This window comes from Eurosta solidaginis, chromosome X (genome assembly GCF_040869045.1).
Source record: "Eurosta solidaginis isolate ZX-2024a chromosome X, ASM4086904v1, whole genome shotgun sequence".
In the NCBI taxonomy this organism is placed as follows: domain Eukaryota; kingdom Metazoa; phylum Arthropoda; class Insecta; order Diptera; family Tephritidae; genus Eurosta; species Eurosta solidaginis.
Genome location: NC_090324.1, coordinates 118,727,323 through 118,749,325, shown reverse-complemented (window position 1 = coordinate 118,749,325; position 22,003 = coordinate 118,727,323). Strand labels below are relative to the sequence as shown.

The 22,003-nt window shown below is 41.4% G+C and overlaps 1 protein-coding gene across 1 annotated transcript in view; it reads right to left on the bottom strand.

Moving 5' to 3' along the window:
- Nucleotides 1–22,003, bottom strand: part of LOC137235101 (uncharacterized) — a 381,861-nt gene that overhangs the window by 320,681 nt on the left and 39,177 nt on the right. The gene's annotated exons all lie outside the window — the stretch shown is intronic.

The window sequence follows — 22,003 nt, the reverse complement described above, 5'->3', positions numbered from 1 at the left end:
CTGACAAACGATTCTTTGTCAATGAGCCAGTCGATCTAATTCTGGGCGGAGACATATACCCCCAAATTATGTTAGGCGGCATTAGGAAAGATGTGCCAAACACATTAATAGCACAGGAAACGGTGTTCGGCTGGATTTTGACAGGCCGGATAGGTGCGGTTGATACAAATAAGACCCTAGTTTCATATTTTAACGAGGTCACGTTAGACAAACAACTGGCGGCTTTCTGGGAGATAGAGGAAATTCCAAAGAAGAGGAGCATCAATAAAGATGATACTTACTGCGAGGAGCTATACAAATCCACAACAGTTCGGAACAACGACGGCAAATACGTAGTCTCCTTACCCTTTAGGAAAGAATTTAGCTTAGGCCCCTCATTAAGAAGTGCGTGCTCTCTATTCTATCGCAACGAGACACGACTTGCGAAAAAGCCAGTCCTTCAAACGGAATACAATAGAGTTGTATTCGAATATGAAACTTTAGGGCACATGAAACAAATAGGCAATATTTCGCCAGACTCAAATGACTGTTACTTCCTACCTCACCATGCTGTTATAAAGGAGGGAAGTACAACGACAAAAGTCAGAGTCGTATTTAATGCATCTTGTCCTACCACTAATGGCAAAGTCTAAATGATGCCTTATATCCAGGTCCGATTCTTCAATCCGACCTAACAATTCTTATACTACGTTGGCGGCTGTTCAAGTACGTATTTAACAGCGACATAGAAAAAATGTACCGCCAAATATGGGTTAATGAAAATCAAATCAAATTCCAGCGAATCGTATTTCGCAACTGCCCTAAGGATCCAATCAACCTTTATGAACTGAAAACAGTAACATTTGGAGTGAATTGCGCTACCTACCTTGCGATTCGAACACTACACCAACTGGCTGATGACGTAGAGGCATCGCATCCAATGGCAGCAGATATCCTGCGGAATTGCATGTACGTTGATGACGTACTCGCCGGTGGACACAGCATCGAAATTGCAATAAAGGCAAGGGACGAAATATCATCGGCATTGCAATCGGCAGGTTTCCCATTGCGAAAATGGACGTCCAACTGCAAGAAAATTCTACAGGGTGTACCGAAGCAACACTTATTAAGCAAGGATTTTCTTGAGTTCGAAGACACCAGCATGGTAAAAGCACTCGGCATTAAGTGGAACGCGCATTCTGACCTATTCTATTTTACTGCTAAACCTTTTGAAACCAGCGATGCAATCACAAAAAGGGCTATACTTTCTGCGATTGCAAAACTTTTCGACCCTCTTGGATGGCTGGCACCAGTCGTAATCGTAGCCAAAATTATAATGCAAAATATTTGGTTGGAAGGCACGGGTTGGGACGAAGAGGTATCACCAACTACTCTAGATCGTTAGACCGCATTTATGCAAAAATACGAAAAAATCAACGATATCCGCATACCGCGATGGGTTCATGTTACCCCAAAGGACAGCGTCGAAATACACGGATTCAGCGATGCCTCGGAAAAAGCATATACCGCCACTGTTTTCCTGAGGGTACAAACGAAGGATCAAGTCTTCACCAACCTGTTGATGGCCAAAACGAGAGTAGCCCCGGTCAAAACCATATCATTGCCACGACTGGAACTCTGCGGCGCAGTCCTACTTGCAGAAATTATAGAGTCGGCCATAGAAAATATGCAACTTTCCAATATTAAAGTAACCCTTTGGACAGATTCGACTATAGTACTGGCATGGATCCGAAAACCACCATGTTCGTGGTCAACGTTTGTGGCACATCGAATAACGAAAATCTTCGACAAAGTTGGAGACAAAGTATGGCGGCATGTAGACTCTGCGTCAAACCCTGCAGATTTGGCGAGCAGAGGCCTCCTCGCTTCGGATCTAATCGACAATTCTTTGTGGTGGCAGGGACCTTCTTGGTTACAAGAAGACAACGAAAATTGGCCAACACAAGAAGAAGATTACAATACGAATATGGAGAAAAAGAGGGTGAAAGTTCATACAACATCGGTCGAAAATAACTTTGATATTCTGGATAGGTTTTCCGATCTACCAAGGGCTTTGCGGGTCATATCCTATATTCTTCGGTTTTTCCAGAATACGCACCCAACAACTAAAGCCTCCTTTAAAAGGGATTCTCATTCGATAGCTCCTGACGAAATAGAAGAAACAACACGACGATTGATAACAATATGCCAGAGGCAACATTATCAAGAAGAGTACGCAAATTTGAAGTCAGGAAAACTAATAAATGGGAAGAGTGAGATTTTACCCCTGAACCCATATATAGATGAAGAAGGCATCATTCGAACTGGGGGGCGGACTGGGGCATCGAAAGACATGTGCCATAATGAAAGTCATCCCATTATTCTTCCTTATACTTGCAGGTTATCCAGACTTATAGTCCAATCCTCTTACGAGACCACCCTGCATGGAGGGAACCAGCTTATGCTACGTCATATCCGCACTCAGTACTGGATCCCACGTGTTAAAATAATGATACGGTCTGTTATCCACAACTGTAAGGTCTGTACTATTTACAGGAAGTGGACACAAACGCAACTTATGGGGATCCTTCCGAAGGAGCGCACCACCTTTTCTAGGGCCTTAACCAACACTGGGGTAGATTTCGCGGGACCATTCGATATAAAATCCTACCGAGGGAGGGGATGTCGAATTTCAAAAGGATATGTTTGCCTGTTTGTCTGCTTTTCGACGAAAGCCATCCATCTCGAAGAGACAAACGACCTTAGTACCGGGTCCTTCCTAGCTGCCTTCGCCAGATTTGTATCCAGGCGAGGCTGTCCAAAAAACGTTTACTCCGACAATGGTACTAACTTTGTCGGAGCTTCGCGATCGTTACGATCCGAGTTTAAGGCATTTCTGCGGGAAGCAAGGGACGGAACGTTGATTAAAAATAGCCATCACATTATAGAATGGCATTTTATACCGCCAAGCGCTCCTCACATGGGAAGTTTGTGGGAAGCGGGGGTAAAAAGTTTTAAGACCCACCTTAAAAAGATCGCGTCCGATCATAAATATACTCTCGAAGAGTTTACAACCCACTTAGGTCGAATTGAGGCCTGCCTCAACTCGAGACCTCTAAGTCCCTCATCCAACGACCCTTCCGACCTGGAGCCGCTTACTCCCGGCCATTTTCTCGTAGGTGGGCATCTTTTAGCTCCACCTGAACTCGACTGCAGTGAAAACCCTGCCTCCATTGTAAACCGATGGCAAAAGATGAAAGCCCTTCATCAAACCTTTTGCAAAAGATGGAAATCGGAATACCTCACCGAGATCCAGAAACAGTATAAGTGGAAACATCCACAGCCGAACTTAAAACCCGGGGACCTAGTCGTCGTAAAGGAGGATAATCTACAACCGAACGACTGGAGAATGGGGAGAATCGTCAACACACACCCAGGTTCCGATAACCGTGTACGTGTTGTTGACGTCAATACAATTAAAGGACAAATTACGAGACCAATCGCAAAATTGGTACTACTTCCGCCCAAGAACGAGGAAAGTGAACTTTAGTAGTCCACATTCCTCTATCCCAAATAACCCAGCTCTCGTTCACCCCGAACGAGGCCAACACACCGATAACCCTGCTCTCGTTCCCCTAAATGAGGCCAACATACCCTAACGCAGACCCACTATCTGCCGCAGAATACAATGGAATACTTTTTTATCTCATTATCATAAAAATTCAACTTACCTATTGCCAAATTCCTTAAACGGGTTTTTTGTGTTGGCTATATCTGGCGCATTGCACCCGCAACCGCTTGGGCTTAAATGTATAAATTTTCTACCAATGTATTATTTACATTTCTTAACAACAGTTAAATAAAGTGAACTGCATATGTATACTGAGCCTTGTCCGTCCGGAAGTGACGTTGTTAAAAAAAAAAAAATTTTTTTTATTATAAAATTGCTTCAAATAAATGTTTTCATACATTTAAAACAATACGGGCAATCCCCTCTTAAAATAGACAACATTGGGTAATTCGTTGTAGTTCCATACATGGAACACAAACAGCAACTTTACCAAGTTTCTTTGAAAATCGCCTCACTAACAAGCATAACTTTAACACATAATTACATACGATGTATGTAGTAGGTAAAAGAATAAAATATGCAAAGGAGGCAATTGGAAAAACTTCTCAACAACCACGTCATGACGTGGCTGAATGCGCTTGTAACACTCCAGCCATCGTAGGAGTGCGGGTTCATATCCCACTCCTGCTGTAGCATGGAAATCAATTTCATGATCACGTGCAGCTGATAAGCCCCACAAATTAAAAATAACCCTTTTTTTTGTTCTCTGAATTTTTTCACGAATTTGATAAACGCAATCTCTGCGATCAATCATCATATTTACCCTAGTGATGTCACGACAGACCTGCAACCAGGCACAGGTTTTTTTTCTTAAAATTACCGTCCGATGAACCGCGTCGCACCCAACGGATACTAAATCGCGAAAATAGTTCCTCGAAACATCTTACAACCACTCAAGCCCGGGACAAATATATCATAGAAAGTGGTTACCAAGAAGCAATTCCACAGGCATGCAGTACTAATTCCACATCCAACTGTACGCGGCTGCCGCAACTACCTCTATCAGTCCTAAATCTTATATTATATTATGTATTGGCAAGTTGTGGCGAAGAATTAGAACCCGTTCCAATGTTAAATGGGCATTCTGATCGGCATCACCAGAACTCACAACATGATAGAGGATTAATAGTGAACACGGCCAATAATTTCGTGAGGCGAGTTCTCTCCATTAGTGATAGAATTTACCATACCAAAAATATTAAACTTATAAAGGATACCCTCGAAAAGAACGATTTTCCAACTAAATTAGTGAACTCATAGGCGGTTGAGGACTATAACTCCGGCAGCACATCATCATAACAACAAGAATTACCCACTATGTCAAATATTGATTCAACAAGGCAACAACATTAATATAGAAACTGCAACAAAAATGCTTTCAAATGCGAAAAATTAGGATATTCCTTTTCAATAAATCCATCAGAGCAGATAATTCTTACGAATCGGATGAACATTATGCGTTATCACTTGTATATTTATTCTAACGTTGAATGCGAAAAAGAAAACTAAAGCAAAAATTTATATACTCACATAGTTTGAAACTGGCGATGATGTAGTGCTGGAAGATTAGAAGTAATGTAAGAATATCGGCCGTTGCATCTGCTCGTTCATCGTGTGTATTCCGTTTCGATAAAACTGTCGAATTTACTCCCGAGTTAACCTGCTAGGTGGAATATTCGCTTATACAATTTGTAAATAGTTTATAAATCAACTACATACCCTTGCAATTTAAAGTTGTATCCCAAATAGCAAATGGCGCAATTTCCTTTTGGGTGTCTTGAAATTCGTGCAATTTTTGAGTTTCTTCAAAAGTGATTTCAGGCGAACGAAAGCCTCTTCTTTATTATATGAATACAGTTTCCAAACCTGCTTGGCTTCCTCATCTGTACATGAAGTTGTTTTAGCAACCATTGAACCATACCACAATGACGTAGGATCATTATTAAAGCAACTTTCTGTTGCAATGTACGCTTGAGTTGGGTTCATACTTTGATCTCCATTTAAATCGGCATCAGGATTGAGTTTATGGCTAATTTCGCCTTCGTATACTTTAAATCCCGATCAAATGTTTTAAACTTGAAGCGTTTACAAATTATCTGTTCGAATATAACAGAATTACTTCGCGTTTTGAGTTCAATGTAAAGTGTTCTTTCTTTATTTAGCATAGCGCATGCAAGAAAGTCCCGATTGCAAGTTCAGGTATCAGAGGACACTGCATATACTTCTCGATTCCTAATTCAATCAGTTACATTTAGGGATTTTTAGGAAAAGATGTTCATAAATTCTAGTGTTTATCGCTGAAAGTCCTATGGGTCGTTGAAGTGGTGCCTTTTCAATTTCAAATATGAAAATAGTAGCAATACTTCAATTACAAAATGTCAGCGTTTTTTGAAACAATGAAAAGCACGCCAAATGATGCTGGTAATAGGTGTGCCTTGGAATCTATCCAGAATTGCGCATACGTTTTAGGTTCATCTTCAGTTTGGAACAAAAAAAAAAAAAAAAAAAAAAAAAAAAAAAATGTATCCATTATTTCCAGATCCCCAAATTTTGTACGTAGAAAATATCTTTGGTAACTACATCATTCGTTTTCAAAATTGGTTTCAAGATTTTCAGCAATATTAAACTATTGGTGACAAATGTGATCACATGTCGCCACAGCGTTCTATCATTGGCCCTTCCTCCAGATTCTCATTTCGTACATAATTACAGCCATGAGTTTCAAGATCACGTGAAATATCGAAATCCCTTGGTGCAGCAGATTCGTGTCAGTGCATCTCTGCGTTTGCGCAACGTACACGTTCCAACATTTGCTTAAAATAACCAAACCTGCAGGTAAGGCTATTTTTAATCCGCTTGCTGTCCTCATTTTCCGAAAGAGTATATCGTAAAATAACAACAACCCCAAGAATATTAAAAGTCCTGAACGGAAAACTAGTATGACGATACCCGAACTAAATATAAAATGTTTCGTTTGCTCTTGTAACCACAAGGCTAAAGCATTTAGTACGATAGGTAAAGCCATTGTATTCGACAATGGACGGCTCATATAAAATATGAAATGGAGCTGAGTCAACGCTATTATAGTAAACCAAACCGTATTTCAGTGCCTCGCTGTTTGGTTATTACACGTCACAAATAAAGAATATCACGCACTGCTTACAAATTGAAGCTTTCTTCCACTTTGACGAAACAGCGCACCTAACACATCATGTTGATATATGGACGCCAGTGATGAAGTTTGCTTCATTTGTAAGTTTGCTGTTATCTATTTTTTATGCCATTAAATTGTAAATATGGTGTCCAAACATCGGGTGTACAATTTATGTTCTGGTTCCTGCTTGTTATATGTTCTATAGCCAAATGTCGCACCGAATTAAAAAAAAAAAAACAAGTAAGAACGGGACTGTCTTCGGCTGTGCCGAAGACTTCATACCTTTCATGAATGGGGCTGAACAATAATCTTATCCCGTTCGTAATCTCCGAATAATCGGATGTATAAGATAAGAAATATATAGTGAACAGATCTGCATACCTTAACGATTTTTAAGATAAATATAAAATTAAAAACAGGTAGGTACTTTGTGTGAGGATGCAAAGTTTCTGGTTTTTTGTGGTCTGCGTGTAAAAAATATGACTGCGAATCACGTATTTCAACAATATATTGCGTAAACGTAACTATTTGATGAAATTTGATGAATTTTGAAGCTTCTAGCCGTAAAAAGGGGCAAAAATTGAGTTTATATGGGGTATATAATATATGTATATACCACCGATCTCTATGATTTTTTCAGACAACAATATATGCTATACACGTAAGCATTTGGTGAAATTTGAAGCTTCTAGCTGTTAAAATGGGGAAGAAATTGCGCAAAGTTTCTTATCTGAACAATCGGTTGTATGGGATATATACTATATATACCCCGGTATCTATGATTTTCTCAGACAACAATATATGCTATACACGTAAGCATTTAGTGAAATTTGAACATATCTAAACAATTTTTAAGATAAATATAAAATAAAAAATAGGTAGGTAATCTGTGTGAGGATGCAAAGCTTCACGTTTTTTGTGGTCTGCATGTAAAAACTATGACTACGAATCACGTATTTCAAAAATATATGACGTAAACGTAACTATTTGATGAAATTTGATGAATTTTGAAGCTTCTAGCCGTAAAAAAGGGGCAAAAATGACAGTTTATATGAAGTATATAATATATATACCACCGATCTCTATGATTTTTTCAGACAACAATATATGCTATATACGTAAGCATATGGTGAAATTTGAAGCGTCTAGCTGTTAAAAAGGGGCAGAAATTGCGCAAAGTTTCTTAACTGAACAATCGGTTGTATGAGATATATACTATATATACCATCGATCTCAATGATTTTTTCAGACAACAATATATGCTATACACGTAAGCATTTGGTGAAAGTTGAAGCTTCTAGCTGTTAAAATGGGGAAGAAATTGCGCAAAGTTTCTTATCTGAACAATCGGTTGTATGGGATATATACTATATATACCACCGGTATCTATGATTTTCTCAGACAACAATATATGCTATACACGTAAGTATTTAGTGAAATTTGAACATATCAAAACGATTTTTAAGATAAATATAAAATAAAAAATAGGTAGGTAATCTGTGTGAGGATGCAAAGCTTCACGTTTTTTGTGGTCTGCATGTAAAAAGTATGACTACGAATCACGTATTTCAAAAATATATGACGTAAACGTAACTATTTGATGAAATTTGATGAATTTTGAAGCTTCTAGCCGTAAAAAAGGGGCAAAAATGAGAGTTTATATGAAGTATATAATATATATACCACCGATCTCTATGATTTTTTCAGACAACAATATATGCTATATACGTAAGCATTTTGTGAAATTTGAAGCTTCTAGCTGTTAAAACGGGGCAGAAATTGCGCAAAGTTTCTTATCTGAACAATCGGTTGTATGAGATATATACTATATATAGAACCGATCTCTATGATTTTTTCAGACAACAATATATGCTATATACTTAAGCATTTGCTGAAATTTGAAGCTTCTAGCTGTTAAAATGGGGTAGAAATTGCGAAAAGTTTCTTATCTGAACAATCGGTTGTGTGAGATATATACTATATATACAACCGATCTCTATGATTTTTTCAGACAACATAATATGCTATATACGTAGGCAATCGGTGAAATTTTAAGCTTATAGCTGTTAAAATGGGGTAGAAATTGCGAAAAGTTTCTTATCTGAACAATCGGTTGTATGAGATATATACTATATATACAACCGATCTCTATGATTTTTTCAGATAACAATATAGGCTATATACGTAAGCAATCGGTGAAATTTGAAGCTTATAGCTGTTAAAATAGGGTAGAAATTACGAAAAGTTCCTTATCTGAACAACCGGTTGTGGGGGATATATACTATATATACGACCGATCTCATCAATTTTTTCAGGCAACAATATGTGCAATATACGAAAGTATATGGTGAAGTTTGAAGCTTCAATCTGTTAAATTGGGTAAGATATTACAAAAAACCCCTTTTTCTGAAAAATCGGTTGTATGGAGGATATATGCTATAGTGGTCCGATCCGGTCGGTTCCGACAAATGTCTAATCGGACACCCAAATACACCCGCTCACCAAATTTTATCAAGATATCTCAAAAATTGAGGGACTAGTTTGCATACAAACAGACAGACGGACATGGCTAAATCAACTCAGCTCTTCAACCTGATTATTTCGGTATACTTAATGGTGGGTCTATCTATTTTCCTTTAAGGACTTACAATTTTCGGTTTCGTGACGAAATTAATATACCATTTCATTTTCATGAAAGGTATAAAAATAAGCGGGACCCAATTATAAACTCAAATGCATCAAATAAACCTGATAATCATGGACTGAATATAATTATATCAGCTATATGATATATTTTGGTATTTCGTGTGCTATTAAATTGTTTCACCGATGCCATGCCAAGAGAAACTAAATATAAACGTAGAAGTAATGAAATACCAGAAAGTTCGGCCAGTTTCCTATCTCGCATTAGATACACTTGTTTCGATATAACGGCATGGAAGGGATATAGAAATCCCCTAGAAGAGAAAGATCTATGGTACTTCCGTCCACAAGACAGCAGTAAAGAAGTTATGCCTATATTTGCATATTATTGGAAAATTATTATAACAGCAAGCCCTGCTAATACAGATGGTCCCAATTGTAACCATAAGAAATACATAGCTAATGTAATTCGTAAAGATGCTGACAAATCATATTGGAATATGTTGTGAAATCCATAAAACGGTGTGGATCCAATGCCATCAAACTGACAATTTCACCCACCGTTGATTCCTTACGTGTAGCATTTGAAATAACTAAAGCTTTACGATAAATAGCACTAATTAACGCTGTACGTATACGTAAACCAACAACAAACATTCGATGAAAGTATTCTCCCAAAAATGGCAGTTTGTGCAGCTGCCGTAAGATAATAGTACTGAATAGAATATACCCTTCCATTACGGTTGTGGCTCCGTCTCTTCGTCGGCATAATCTTCAACAAAAAGTGATAATTAAGCTCAATATTTGCGGTTGTACAATGGTTAGAAGATCAGCTATTGATTTTATAAGTGCACCAAGTGATAATTTTAATTCCAATTAATGGTGTTATAGCCACTCGTATTAAAGTCATATCAATATTTTTTTTTTACTTCGTTTGTCGTGTTTGATATGACTGTAAAAAGAATACCTTATGCGCTGCTGTTGGTTCTGGTGAATCGTCGCTGATACAAGCGCTGCTGGGTGAAATGGATAAATTATCTGGACGCGCAAATACGGTTGGTTCTATTGCCTATCGCAAATAATTATCGCGGCGCATGGTAATAGTTTGCGCGGTATTATAAATCATTTGGATAATCTTTCTGAGGATGCCATTATGGCACTTAATTTGCCAACCGGTATTCCATTCGTTTACGAATTGGACGAGAACTTCAAACCAGTTGTTTCAATTAAATTCCTTGGTGATGAAGAGACTGTAAAAAAAAAAAAAATATATATAGAGCAATTAATTAATGAAAGATAAATTACGATTTCTTAACCATACTCACCGCCGCGTGTTACAATGAATGACAATTTTTTTTTCATTCAGGAAATGGAAAAGCGTAGCAGACGTCAAAATCTCTACATTTGATTTCTGACTGTCAATGATTATTGCAATACAAACGTTAGGCCTCATGCGCAACCATCTCGCGCACTACACGTCACGCACTACATGCCGCACTAGACGTCATGCACTATACGCCGCACTACACGTCACGCACTGTAGGCAGCACGACATATCGAGCACAACACGCCACACATGTCGCGTATTACATATCTCCAAAAATCATTCATTTGGTCGAGATTTAAAATACTTAATTCCACGAATCTCAACATTATACACGTCAAAAATAATGTTGAATGGTGGAAGTGCAACTCTGTAATACCTTTTCAGCCAGGTTTCGAACCGTTCCGTGTGGTGGCAGGCCACTTGTCGTGAAAACAGAGTTCACCACAAACCAAAAAATAAATCTTTAGGACTACTTCGGCGACATCTACCGACATAAAATAAATTATAAAATTCCTACAAAAAATTTGGTAACAAAACCTAATCACGCCCATGCAAGTGTGACTAGGAATATAACCTATGACCGTAAAATGACTAGTCAAATGACGTGGAGTGACGAGAGCGTTTATGCAGGGATGTACTAGAGGCGCTAAAGCACCAGCCACATCGCATGGATGCGTGCTAAATCCGTTTTTTTTTTTTTTTTTTTTTTTGCGCGCATAAGTATTTACTTATGGCCTTTAATTTTTTATTTCAATAAAATGTTTTTTTTCTCTTGCGAAAATATATGAGAGATAATATTTTTTTTTTGGCTTACGCCACCCAAACAACATTCCCCCAACCTCAATTTGGGCATATCAATGATACCAATATTCTTTCAGATCATAATCCGTTACCAAACCTTATTGGCCAAGGCAGAAGGAGGCGCAAAGCGTTTCGACGTCGCGTGCCAGCTCTGCGGCAGGGACCATAGTCTCCGACTCTGTGCCGAATACAGGAAAAAATCCCCGGAGGAGAGGTTGCGGGCCGTGCTGCTGCACAAATACTGTCCGAATTGTCTGTCGCCCTTTCATCGCGTGGACAAGTGCAATAGCAAATATCGCTGCAAACGGTGCCAGCAAAAGCACCACACCACGCTCCATCTAGATGAGCGTCTTTCTAAACGCGATGATGCAACAACCATTGGCGACGACAACCCGTCCGATGACACGTTGTCAATCCACCTAATGGGGCCGACAAAGTCCTGGGCTCAGCAGGTGGAAGAAGAAGAAATGGAGGAGGAGAGAGCAAAGGCGGAGGAAGAAAAAGGCAAAACAGAGACAACAAGACCGTCAACGGTCAACCATGGCATGCGCAGTTTCCGGCCGCTGTTACAGCATGAGGGAAGCGCGGCGCAAGCAAATAGACGTCGAAATGACCGAGACAACTGGCGACACCGCAACATCGGACTCCAAGGAGGCCCGACCGAGTCATCCAAACGCGGAAGACAGCAGCGGCGAAAGAAATCAACGCCATACACTTCTGCCGCCCTAGATAAAAAGGCACTATCGCGTGGTACACCGGAAGGCTTCCGAACCGGCCGACTACTCCCAGCCACTCCAGCGCCCATCATGCGGTCTTTCGTGCCCATTGCGCCGACGGCCATCGTACGCGTCGAATCGCGTGGGCACCTACATCTGGTTCGTGCCATCATTGATCCCTGCGCCGCCAGCACCATCGTCGATGCAGAGCTGGTACGCGATTTGCAGTTAGAGCGCCAAGGACCAGGGCAATGCACACTTATTCTGCGCGGCAAGTTCGGGTCAACGACTCATGTCACTACCCAAGCCGCCGTGGTCAACGGCCACTATCGGTTGAGTCCGCCATCCAATGTGGATCCAAAGGTTGCCGTTCCATTCGAATTTATGCGGCTTGCAGATCCGCAGTTCTACCGCTCATCGCCAGTTCGTCTTACACTCGGCGCTGACCTATACGCCGAACTGATGGTGAGCGGAACGCCAGCAACAACAGTTGGCGGTCTCCTGACCCAACCAACCGTATTCGGGCTGGTAGTCTCAGGAGCCTGCCAAAAATAGGAGTTGTTTCATAAAAATAAGTAATTACAGCACGGAATTTAAAACCACGTACGTGTATTTAATAACATCTTTTCTTTTTCTTCACAGGACAACGACACACGAAGTCCATCGTGCGACGTGCAGTGCTTGCAGTCCGCATCTGCACATCGACATAACGCCTTACTGGACGTGCGATCGCGTGTCATTCCTTTTTTTTCCTTCTCATTTTTTTTCTTTGTTGCTTACGGCAAGGGGGCCGGTATGTTTAGGCGCGCCGTTGCCACCACGCATTTCTTCAATGGTTTTCGGTATCCGTTCGGGATCCCTTCGGGGAGACTTTCGGCATCATTTATGGATGGTTTATGGGATCCGTACGGGATCCCGTCAGGGTAATTTCGGGACTTTTTCGGGATCATTTGGGGTCCCTTCCACCATCATTTCTGGATGGTTTTCGGGATCCGTCCGGGATCTCTTCGGGGTCAAGTCATGACTTTTTCTCGACTAATACGGGATCATTTGGGGACCCATTCGGCATCATTTCTGGATGGTTTGCGGGATCCGTCCGGTCTCCCGTCGGGGTCATTTGGGGAATTTTCCGGGATCATTTGGGATCCCTTCCACCATCATTTCTGGATGGTTTTCGGGATCCGTCCGGGATCCCGTCGGCGTCATTTCGGGACGTTTTCGGGAACATTTGGGGTCCCTTCCACCATCATTTCTGGATAGTTTTCGGGATCCGTCCGGGATCGCTTCGGGGTCATTTTGGGACTTTTTCTCGACTAATACGGTATAATTTGGGGACCCATTCGGCATCATTTCTGGATGGTTTGCGGGATCCGACCGGGATCCCGTCAGTGTCATTTCGGGAATATTAGGGGAGCATTTGAAGACCTTTCCGGCATCATTTCTGGATAGTTTTCGGTATCCGTCCGGGATCGCGTCGGTATCATTTCGGGACTTTTCGGGATCATTTGGGTTACCTTCCGGCATCATTTCTAGATGGTTTTCGGGATTCGTCCGGGATCCCTTCGGGGTCATTTCGGGACTTTTTCTTGAATCTGTCCGGGATCCCGTCAGGGTCATTTCGGGACTTTTTTGGGATCATTTGGGGTCCCTTCCCCAACATTTCTAGATGGTTTTCGGGCTCCGTCCGGGATCCCGCCGGGGTCATTTCGGGACTTTTTGGGGATCATTTGGGATCCTTTCAGCATCATTTCAGGATGGTTTTCGGGATCCGTCCGGGCTCCCGTCGAGGTCATTTCGGGACTTTTTCGGGATCATTAGGGGTATTTTTCGGCATCATTTCTACATGGTTTTCGGGATGCGTCCGGGATCCCGTCGGGGTCATTTCGGGACTTTTTCTCAACTAATTAGGCATCATTTCTGGATGGTTTTCGGGATCCGTTCGGTATCCCAGCAGGGTAATTTCGGGACTATTAGGGAATCATTTGGGGACCTTTTCGGCATCATTTCTGGATAGTTTTCGCGATCCGTTCGGGATCCCGTAGGGGTCATTTCGGGACTATATCGGGATCATTTTGGGGTAACTTCCGGCATCATATCTAGATAGTTTTCGGGATCCCGTCGCTTCGGGACTTTTTCTCGACTGATACGGGCTCAAATGGGGACCCTTTCGGCATCATTTCCGGATAGTCTGCGGTATCCGTCCGGGATCCCGTCAGGGCCATTTCGGGACTATTTGGGGATCATTTGAGGACCTTTCCGGCATCATTTCTGGATAGTTTTCGGGATCCGTCCGGGATCCCGTCGGGATCATTTCGGGACTTTTTCGGGGCTATTTCGGGATCGTTTGGGGTATTTTCCGACATCATTTCAGTATGGTTTTTGGGATCGATCCGGGATCCCGTCGGGGCCATTTCTTGACTTTTTCGGGATCATTTGGTGTCCCTTCCGGCATAATTTCTGGATGGTTTTCGGGATCCCTCAGGAATCCCGTCGGAGCCATTCCTGTACTTTCTCGGGACTAATACGAGATGATTTGGGGAGCCTTTCGGTATCATTTCTGGATGGTTTTCGGGATTTGTACGGGAACCCATAAGGGTAATTTCGGGACTTTTTCGGGACTATTTCTGAATCATTTTGGGACCCCTCCTGGTTAATTTCTGGATGATTTTCGGGATCTGTCCTGGAATTTTAGTATCATCTTGGGACCCTTCCGGGATCATTTTAGGTCTCTTCACAACCGGTAGTTCAGCACACATGCCTTTTTAAATTATGAGCTTTTATGGCCGTGGATTTGCTGCTAATTATTAGTAATTAAAATTCGGTATGTTTTATCTTCAATCTAACACAGCTTTTTCGTTCTATAATAGTGTAAGGAACTGTTATAACTATAATTAGACTTTTTGTAATATTTTAATTAACTAAAACCCGAAAAAGCAACACAATTTTCATCTATAAAAATTCTCTTTAGTTTTAGCTAATTGTAGTTTCACACCTTTGTTATATGAGTAGTAATTCTTTCACCCCTTTCATATCAGTTAATTTAATTTAAAAACAAAATGTGTTTTTTTAATTCGAAAAAACTGTATTGTATTATTCATGAAAGCGTGCCATTCAGCTTATCTTCTCATTTAGTTCTTTTTTTTTACTAAATTACAAAAATAAAATACATTAGACAAAAATAATTTTTAAACAGATAACTTGATAAGCAGGCTAACGTGAATAGCACATATATTTTATTTTCTCCTTGCGGACGGGGCCGCGGGTAAAGGCTATCTAATCTAATCTAATATATATTATAAATGGGAAAGTTTGGATGTTTGGACGTTTAGATGTTTGGATGTTTGGATGTTTGTCCAGACGTTTGTCTTTGTGACTCAATCACGCAAGAACGGCTGGACCGATTTGGATGAAATTTTGCACACATACAGCCAATAGTCAAGTAGGATCTACTAGCTATATTTTTTTGAAAAGGGGGGAGGTCCCCGCCCACTAGGAACAGTTGAAATTTAACTATTGCATTTTTTCGTCTTTGTGACTGAATCACGCCAGAACGGCTACACGGATTTTGATGAAATTTGGTACACAGACAATAGTCTACAAGCGAAATTTTTTTCGATCATGGAAAGGGGGTGGGGATGCCACGATCCCTTCAAACAATTACTTTTTAATAATTTTGACACATTATCATTTTACCTTTACTGACCTTCACCAATATTACAACTCAATAGGTCGAATAAGTCGAGGGCTTACAAAATGAGCAATGACATCCTCCGTGCCCCCTCCCCCTTCTCATAACCTCTGGTGTAAAATCTATAAATTGTTATAACTCAATATAAATTTTCTCCAAAATCAATAGTTTTTGGTATCTGGCACATACAGATCGAGATCTAAACAATTTTCGAACAAGTAAGGAAGGCTAAGTTCGGGTGTAACCGAACATTACATACTCAGTTGAGAGCTGTGGAGACAAAGTAAGCGAAAATCACCATGTTGTAAAAAGAACCAAGGGTAACCCTGGAATGTGTTTGTATGACATGTGTATCAAATGGAAGGTATTAAAGAGTATTTTAAGAGGAAGTGAGCCATAGTTCTATAGATGGACGCCATTTAGGGATATCGCCATAAAGGTGGACCAGGTCTGACTCTGGAATTTGTTTGTACAATATGGGTATCAAATGAAATGTGTTAATGATAATTTTAAAAGGGAGTGGGCCTAAGTTCTATAGGTGAACGCCTTTTCGAGATATCGCCATAAAGGTGGACCAAGGGTGACTCTAGAATTTATTTTGTACGATATGGGTATCAAATGAAAGGTGGTAATGACTATTTTAAAAGGGAATGGGCCTTAGTTCTATAGATGGACGCCGTTTAGAGATATCGCCATAAATATGGACCAGGGGTGACTCTAGAATTTGTTTGTACGATATGGGTATCAAACGAAAGGTGTTAATAAGTGTTTTAAAAGGGAGTGGGCCTTAGTTCTATAGGTGGACGCCTTTTCGGAATATCGTTATAAAAGTGGACCAGGGGTGACTCTAGAATGCGTTTGTACAATATGGGTATCAAGTGAAAGGTGTTAATGAGTATTTTAAAAGGGCGTGGGTCTTAGTTCTATAGGTGGATGCCTTTTCGAGATATCGCCATAAACGTGGACCAGGGGTGACTCTAGAATTTGTTTGTACGATATGGGTATCAAATGAAAGGTGTTAATGAGTATTTTAAAAGGGCGTAGGCCTTAGTTCTATAGGTGGATGCCTTTTCGAGATATCGCCATAAACGTGGACCAGGGGTGACTCTAGAATTTGTTTGTACGATATGGGTATCAAATGAAAGGTGTTAATGAGTATCTTAAAAGGACGTGGGCCTTAGTTCCATAGGTGGACGCCTTTTCGAAATATCGCCATAAAGGTGGACCAGGGGCGACTCTAGAATTTGTTTGTACGATATGGTTATCAAATGAAAGGTGTTAATGAGTATTTTAAAAAGGAGTGGGCCTTAGTTCTATAGGTGGACGCCTTTTCGAAATATCGCCATAAAGGTGGACCAGGGGTGACTCTAGAATTTGTTTGTACGATATGGGTATCAAATGAAAGGTGTTAATGAGTGTTTTAAAAGGGAGTGGGCCTTAGTTCTATAGGTGGACGCCTTTTCGGAATATCGTTATAAAAGTGGACCAGGGGTGACTCTAGAATGCGTTTGTACAATATTGGTATCAAATGAAAGGTGTTAATGAGTATTTTAAAAGGGCGTGGGCCTTAGTTCTATAGGTGGACGCCTTTTCGAAATATCGCCATAAAGGTGGACCAGGGGCGACTCTAGAATTTGTTTGTACGATATGGGTATCAAATGAAAGGTGTTAATGAGCATCTTAAAAGGGCGTGGTCCTTAGTTCTATAGGTGGACGCCTTTTCGAAATATCGCCATAAAGGTGGACCAGGGGTGACTCTAGAATTTGTTTGTACGATATGGGTATCAAATGAAAGGTGTTAATGAGTATTTTAAAAGGGCGTGGACCTTAGTTCTATAGGTGGACGCCTTTTCGAAATATCGCCATAAAGGTGGGCCAGGGGTGACTCTAGAATTTTTTCGTACGATATGGGTATCAAATGAAAGGTGTTAATGAGTATTTTAAAAAGGAGTGGGCCTTAGTTCTATATGTGGACGCCTTTTCGAGATATCGCCATAAACGTTGACCAGGGGTGACTCTAGAATGCGTTTGTACGATATGGGTATCAAATTAAAGGTATTAATGAGGGTTTTAAAAGGGAGTGGCCCTTAGTTGTATATGTGAAGGCGTTTTCGAGATATCTACCAAAATATGGACCAGTGTGTACCAGAACATCATCTGTCGGGTACCGCTAATTAATTTATATATGTAATACCACGTACAGTATTCCTTCCAAGATTCCAAGGGCTTTTGATTTCGCCCTGCAAAACTTTTTCATTTATTCTACTTAATATGGTAGGTGTCACACCCATTTTACCAAGTTTTTTCTAAAGTTATATTTCGCGTCAATAGACCAATACAATTACCATGTTTCGTTCCTTTTTTCGTATTTGGTATATAATTATGGCATTTTTTTTCATTTTTCGTAATTTTCGATATCGAAAAAGTGCGCGTGGTCATAGTCGGATTTCGGCCTTTTTTTACACCAATACAAAGTGAGTTCAGATAAGTACGTGAACTGAGTTTAGTAAAGATATATCGATTTTTGCTCAAGTTATCGTGTTAAAGGCCGAGCGGAAGGACAGACGGTCGACTGTGTATAAAAACTGGGCGTGGCTTCAACCGATTTCGCCCAATTCACAGAAAAACAGTTATCATCCTAGGAGCTAAGCCTCTACCAAATTTCACAATGATTGGTTAATTTTTGTTCGACTTATGGCATTAAAAGCATCCTAGACAAATTAAATGAAAAAGGGCGGAGCCACGCCCATTTTGAAATTTTCTTTTATTTTTGTATTTTGTTGCACCATATCATTACTGGAGTTGAATTTTGGCATAATTTACTTATATGCTGTAAAGATATTAACTTTTCTTTTAAAATTTGAATTTAAAAAAAAAATTTTTTTTAAAAGTGGGCGTGGTCGTTCTCCGATTTTGCTAATTTTTATTAAGCAGACATAAAGTAATAAGAGTAACGTTCCTGCCAAACTTCATCATGATATCTTCAACGACTGCCAAATTACAGCTTGCAAAACTTCTAAATTACCTTCATTTAAAAGTGGGCGGTGCCACGCCCATTGTCCAAAATTTTACTAGTTTTCTATTCTGCGTCATAAGCTCAACTCACCTACCAAGTTTCATCGCTTAATGCGTATTTGGTAATGAATTATCGCACTTTTTCGATTTTTCGAAATTTTCGATATCGAAAAAGTGGGCGTGGTTATTGTCCGATATCGTTCATTTTAAACGGCGATCTGAGATGAGTACCCAGGAACCTACATACCAAATTTCATCAAGATACCTCAAAATTTACTCAAGTTATCGTGTTAACGGACAGACGGCCGGACGGACGGACGGACGGACATGGCTCAATCGAATTTTTTTTCGATACTGATGATTTTGATATATGGAAGTCTATATCTATCTCGATTCCTTTATACCTGTACAACCAACCGTTATGCAATCAAAGTTAATATACTCTGTGAGCTCTGCTCAACTGAGTATAAAAACGATCAGTGGTCCTCTCCTTCTCCTCCCGCCAACCACCCTCCTTCAATTGTTTTTATTAGTACGCTTTTATTAGCCTGTATGTTTCTATGTAACTCTTCATTCGCTCCAACGCGCCTGCTTCCTTATTAACATGGTTTTAGAATTAGCTTCACCTTATTTGTAATCCCGTTAGGGTCATATCGAAAGCCTTCCGGGATCATTTCTGGATGGTTTTCGGGATCCGTCCGGGATCCCATTGGGGTAATTTCGGGACTTTTTCGGGATCATTTGGGATCCTTTCAGCACCATTTCTGGATGGTTTTCGGGATCCGTCCGGGCTCCCGTCGGGGTCATTTGGAGACTTTTCCGGGATCATTTGGGGTCCCTTCCACCATCATTTCTGGATGGTTTTGGGGATCCGTCCGGGATCCCGTCGGGGTCATTTCGGGACTTTTTCGGGATCATTTGGGGTCCCTTCCACCATCATTTCTGGATGGTTTTCGGGATCCGTCCGGGATCCCGTCGGGGTCATTTCGGGAGTTTTTCGGGATCATTTGGGGTCCCTTTCACCATCATTTCTGGATAGTTTTCGGGATCCGTCCGGGATCCCTTCGGGTTCATTTCGGGACTTTTTTTCGACTAATATGGGATCATTTGGGGACCCATTCGGCATCATTTCTGGATGTTTTGCGGGATACGTCCGGGATCCCGTCAGGGTCATTTCGGGAATATTAGGGGATCATTTGAGGACCTTTGCGGCATCATTTTGAGGATAGTTTTCGGTATCCGTCCGGGATCCCGTCGGTGTCATTTCGGGACTATTTCGGGATCATTTGGGGTACCTTCCGGCATCATTTCTAGATGGTTTTCGGTATCCGTTCGGGATCCCTTCGGGGTCATTTGGGGACTTTTCCGGGATCATTTGGGGTCCCTTCTACCATCATTTCTGGATGGTTTTCGGTATCCGTCCGGGATCCCGTCGGGGTCATTTCGGGACTTTTTCGGGATCATTTGGGGTCCCTTCCACCATCATTTCTGAATGGTTTTCGGGATCCGTCCGGGAACCCTTCGGGGTCATTTCGGGACTTTTTCTCGACTAATACGGTATCATTTGGGCACCCATTCGGCATCATTTCTGGATGGTTTGCGGGATCCGTCCGGGATCCCGTCAGGGTCATTTCGGGAATATTAGGGGATCATTTGAAGACCTTTCCGGCATCATTTCTGGATAGTTTTCGGTATACCTCCGGGATCCCGTCGGTGTCATTCCGGGACTATTTCGGGATCATTTGGGGTACCTTCCGGCATCATTTCTAGATGGTTTTCGGGATCCGTCCGGGATCCTTTCGGGGTCATTTCGTGACTTTTTCTCGAATCCGTCCGGGATCCCGTCAGGGTCATTTCGAGACTTTTTCGGGATCATTTGGGGACCCTTCCGGGATCTTTTCTGTATAGTTTTCGGGATCCGTCCCGGATCCCGTCGGGGTTATTTTGGGACATTTTCAGGACTATTCCGGAATCAATCCGGGACTATTTCGCGATCATTTGGGGACCCTTCCGGCATCATTTCTGGATGGTTTTCTGGATCCGTCCGGGGTCCGTCGGGGTTATTTTGGAACATTTTCGGGACTATTCCGGAATCATTTCGGAACTATTTTGAGATCATTTGGGGACCCATCCGGCATCATTTCTGGATGGTTTTCTGGATCCGTCCGGGATCCCGTCGGGGTACTTTCGGGATCATTTGTGTACCTTCGAGAGATAAATTCTTGATAGTTTCCGGGATCATTACGTGACTTTTTCGGGGTTATTTTGGGACCCTTTAGGCATCATTTCTGGATGGTATTCGGGATTCGGGGTCATTTCGGAACTTTTTCGCGACTAATACGGGATCATTTGGGGACCCTTTCGGCATCATTTCTGGATGGTTTTCGGGATGCGTCCGGGATCTCGTCGGGGTAATTTCGGGACAATTAGGGGATCATTTGGGGACCTTTCCGGCATCATTTCTGGATAATTTTCGGGATCCGTCCGGGATGCCGAAGAGGTCATTTCGGAACTATTTCGGGATTATTTGGGATACCTACCGGCATCATTTCTGGATGGTTTTTGGGATTCGTCCGGGATCCCGTCGGGGTCATTTCGGGAATTTTTCTCGACTAATACGGGATCATTTGCGTACCCTTTCGGCATCATTTCTGTATAGTTGTAGGGATCCGTTCGGGATCCCCTCACGGTCATTTCGGGACTATTAGGGGATCATTTAAGGAGCTTTCCGGAATCATTTCTGGATAGTCTTCGGAATCCTTTCGGGATCCCGTCAGGGTCATTTCGGGACTTTTTCGGGATCATTTAAGGATGGCTTTCAGGATTCGTCCGGGAACCCGTCAGGGTAATTTCTGGACTTTTCCGAGACTATTTCGGGATCATTTTGGGACCTTCCTAAGATCATTTCTGGATCTGTCCGGGATGCCGTCAGGGTCATTTTGGGACTATTAGGTGATCATTTGAGGATCTTTCCGGCATCACTTCTGGATGGTTTTCGGTATCCGTTCAGGATCCCGTCGGAATAATTGCGGGACTTTTTCGGGATCAT